Consider the following 4,900-nt stretch of genomic DNA (forward strand, 5'->3'; position numbering starts at 1 on the left):
CAATGTTTAGTAATCTTCAGTCCTTTTTGTTTTTATTTGTTGTTGTTTTGGTGGTAATGAGTTTTGAACTCAGAGCCCCATACTTGCTAGGCAACCAATTGAGTCACAGAGTTGTTTTTGTTTATTTTCCAAATTGGAGCTCATGCTTATGCCTGGGCAGGCCATGATCCTCCTATTCACTCTTCCTGCTTGGCGAGGATACCAAGCATACATCACTACTCTCAACTTCTACTGGTTGAGATGGAGGAGTCTTGTGAACTTTTTGCTGGTGCTGGCCTTGAACTATGATCCTCAAGATCTCTGTCTCCTGAATAGCTAGAATTACAGGAGTGAGCCACCATGTCCAGCCTACAAAGTCTTTTTTTTTTTTTTTTTGGTCGGTCATGGGGCTTGAACTCTGGGCCTGGGTGCTGTCCCTCAGCTCTTCAGCTCAAGGCGAGCGCTCTACCACTTGAGCTACAGCACCACTTCCGGTTTTCTGGTGGGTTATTGGAGATAGGAGTATCTCGGTCTTTCCTGCCCGGGCTGGCTTTGAACCTCGATTCTCAGATCTCAGCCTCCTGAGTAGCTAGGATTACAGGCCTGAGCCACCGGCGCCCGGCCCTACAAAGTCTTAATGAAGAAAAAAAAAATGAAAACCAATAATAAAGTAAGATCATTGGATAATAGTTCAGATGAATTAAATGTCTAGAGCTAGATAATTCACATCTCTAGGTTTGTGAAGGAACCACTAACATGTGGTCTGAGTTACTGCAATTACTTTGGAAAATTAAGGACATATGAATAGAAACTAAATGTGTGTGTTGTGGGAGGTGGATATCTTGGTTTGTTTGTTTCTCTACAAAAGTTAAATTCTCACAGTAGGGACTAGCAAGCTTCAAACCAACTATTGGTAAAACTGAGATGCAATACTATACAAGAAGTTTGCAGAGACTTGCATAAGAAGGAGGACATAATAAGAGAAGCTACCTCGTGTGTTCCACAAACAAGCCCTTCCTTATTGATATTTATTTATTTATTTATTTATTGTCGGTCCTGGGGCTTGAGCTCTGGGCCGGGGCGCTGTCCCTTAGCTCTTCAACTCAAGGCTAGTGCTCTACCACTTGAGCCACAGTGTCACTTCCAATTTTCTAAGTTGTTTATTAGAGATAAGAGTCTCCTGGACTTTCCTGCCCTGGCTGGCTTTGAAACGCCATCCTCAGATCTCAGCCTCCTGAGTAGCTAGGATTACAGGCATGAACCACCAGCACCCAGCTTGTCTCCTCTTTTCTGAAAAAAACAAAAAAACAACAACAAAAACACTTGAGGTTTCTCCCACATACACTTGGTTTCTACTCATGTGTTGTTGATTTCTCAAAGTAATTTCAGTAATTCAGAACACAAGTAGTAGTTTCATCATGATCATATGTCAAAGTCAACTTGTGCAGGAATGCCTGAGGCCTCCCATAAAGCTCTGCCTCTTACTGTGCTGTTCAGTGACTTAGCAGCAATTTACATGTTGGCATTGAAGTGCTTATTCAGTTTAAAGATTAGTCCCAAGTAGGAAGGGTAGTGACACAGTGACTTCACCAAGTCACTACCTATCACCACAGGCTGGGATCTTGACCTCAAACCAACTGCTAGACATTTTGACTAGAGAGAATCTTTTAAATTACAAAAATATTTTTGTGGGGCTGGGAAGGTGGCTCAGTAGTACAGCACTTGCCTTGCATGCATGAGGTCCTGGGTTCGATTCCTCAGCACCATGTAAGCAAAAAGAAAAAAGCGGGAAGTGGCACTGTGGCTCAAGTGGTAGAGCGCTAGCCTTGAGCTAAAGAGCTAAGGGACAGTGCCCAGGCCCAGAATTCAGGCCCCACGACCGGACCCAAAAATATATATTGTTCACCATAATAGGAAGAAATGACCCGACTTGATAACAACTCAGAACACACAACAAAACAAAAAAACTTAAATGCTTTGGTTAGTTATACATTAAAATGAACTAATTCTACCATGTAGATTGCAAAAATTAACATTGCCTTGGACAATCTGAAAGGACAATAGTCATTTGGGAAAGGGGAGAGGGATTAAGAGTTCTTTGGGGCCGGGCGCTGGTGGCTCACGCCTGTAATCCTAGCTACTCAGGAGGCTGAGATCTGAGGATCGTGGTTCAAAGCCAGCCCCGGCAGGAGAGACCGTGAGACTCCTATCTCCAATAAACCACCAGAAAATTGGAAGTGGCGCTGAAGCTCAAGTGGTAGAGCGCTCGCCTTGAGCTGAAGAACTGAGGGACAGCGCCCAGGCCCAGAGTTCAAGCCCCACGACCGACAAAAAAAAAAAAAGAGTTCTTTGGGTAACTTTGGACAATTCCTTTTTTGTTGTTGTTGTTCTTTGACAAATTCCTTAATTTTTTTGCTTCATTTGTATTAAGTAGTTGTACAAAAGAGTCTCAATTCAACATGTCAATTTCTGATGACAATTTATTTTGATCAATGTCACCCTTTTCTTACTCCTTTTTAGAGTAGGGCAATGCTAGGGTTTGAACTGAGACCCTTGCTCTTGGCCAGGCAAGTGCCCCAACCTTTGAGCCATGCCTCCAGTCCTTTCTATAGTCTTTTTTTTTTTTTTTTTGGTGACCACATTCTGAATCCTATTACTTAATAGTGTTTTTTTAATATTCAATGAAAATACATGGTTTTAGTGCCAAACACTTTTATACATATTTGCATACATATAGGTATGGCTTTTTCTTAAATGCATTTGTTGGAAGAAATAGTTCCTATTAAGCCAGTAACACTCAACTAAAAATTATTCAATGAAATATTCCCCTGAGAATTATGAAGCCTCCTACTGAAAGAAAATTTAAACGTAGTTTTCATTTGTCATGTACAAGTGAGCACACAGAGTCCGTAATGTTCTGCACTTCTGCCTTTCCCTCCACATACTGTGTGTCTTGGAGACAATTTCATGTTAGGGCATGGTAATCTCTTCAATTCCTTTTTAAGCAGCATAGAAATCCATTGTATAAGAGAGCTACAAATGCATTTTTCTGGCCCCTAAGTCTGAGTCATTTAAGTTTGTATTCAGTCTCCTGTGTTCACAATGTGAACTATGTACTTCCTTATAGCTTAGAAGCTGGAGCCAGATTGACTGGGATTAGTTACTTATGCTGTCACTGACTAATCTGGAACCATCTACAAGTCTTGGCTTTACCAACTGAAATTTCTTTAAGTGCAAAGGAGAATAATAAAGGAACCAAACTCTGAAAGTTCTCGTGAGGATTAAATCTAAAGAGTATTGCGTGGTTCTGATACCTAGGAAGTGCTCAACAAATTAAAAAATACCCCCTGTCTTACTTTGCAATTTTTATTTGTTTACTTAGTTAGTTACTTTTGGTCAATCATGGAGGCTGGGCACTGTCCCTGAGCTCTTCAGCTCAAGGTAAGTGCTCTATCACTTGAGCCACAGTGCCACTTCTGGCTTTTTGTGTATGTGGTAGTGAGGAATCAAACCGAGGGCTTCAGGCATGCTAGGCAAGCACGCTACCACTAAGCCACATTCTCAGCCCAGGTTTATCCATGTTTATAAATTCATGAAAGTAGAATTGCTAGACCCATTGTGTATTTAAAATGTACAGAAGTGTTAAATTGTTCTCTGTTTGCCCTTCTTGTTAAACATGGTGCCTGTTGCAACACTGCTGGAAGACTAATCTCTACAAAATTCTATGTGCTTATGCTGTCAATCAGGTTTCCAGTAAGAGAAGAGAAGGAAAGGGAAGAGGACTTGCAGGGTCTGATTAGGGGGGCAACCTTTCTAGAACGGTAACTCTTCCTAAAGGCTCTGCCACCACTGCAGTTAAAGCTCCTTTCCCTTGCCTAGCCAGAGCCTATGACAACTACCTGTACTTGATGGTCCTTGGAGGGTTCTCCACACTTGTCCCTGACATATCTAAAGTCTAATTCTTCTGTTACTCTAACAACATACCATCTGGCAGATGCTCTATCCAATTCATATTTCTAGGCTGGGAAGGTGGCTCAGTGGTAAAGCGCTTGCCTTGTAAGCTTGAGGCCCTGGGTTCAATTCCTCAGCACCCATAAGCAAAAAAACAAGCCAGAAGTGGTGCTGTGGCTCAAGTGGTACAGCGCTAGCCTTGAGCTGAAGAGCTGAGGGGCAGCGCCCAGACTCAGAGTTCAGGCCCACGACCGGACCCAAAATAAAAACCAAAACCAATTCATATTTCTATGAATTATCTATGAGAATACTTGTTTTCCCCATATTTTTGCAGATACTGTCATGTAAAATCCTTTTTTTTTTACCTTTAATTCTTTTCTTTTTTCTGGGCACTGTGTCATTCCTTTATTGATGCAAAGGTTTCCTGCTACATTTTATTGTATTTCATTCTTTATGTAGCACTGGAGTTAAAATTCAGTGCCTTCTGCATATATATTAGGCAAGTTCTTTACATAAACTATGCCCCTCACCCGAATTTCAACTTCTTAAAGGTCTTGGCAGAAGTATAAACACATTGGTGTGTGTGTGTACATGTGCACACGCACCCGTGTACTGCTCCTGGGGCTTGAACTCAGGGCCTGGGTATTGCCTTGAGGTTTTTGCTCAAGGCTAGCACTCTACCATTTGAACTCTACTTCTGGCTTTCCTTCCCCTTAATTGGAGGTAGGGTTCTCATGGACTTTCCTGCCTAAGTTCACATCAAACTGTGATTCTTCCAATCTCAGCCTTCTGAGTTGCTAGGATTATATTCATGAGCCTGTAATGAGTTAAGAATTTCAGGGACTGGGGGGGGGAAGGATTGGGACTGGGGAGGGGGAGGCTGGGAAGGGATGTGAAGGGTAAACAAAGGAGGAGGCTGCAATGCTTGGTAAGAAATGTACGCATTATCCTGCCCATGTAATTGTAACCC

The sequence above is a fragment of the Dipodomys ordii genome, unplaced genomic scaffold, assembly GCF_000151885.1.
Source record: "Dipodomys ordii isolate 6190 unplaced genomic scaffold, Dord_2.0 Scaffold206, whole genome shotgun sequence".
NCBI classification, from domain to species: domain Eukaryota; kingdom Metazoa; phylum Chordata; class Mammalia; order Rodentia; family Heteromyidae; genus Dipodomys; species Dipodomys ordii.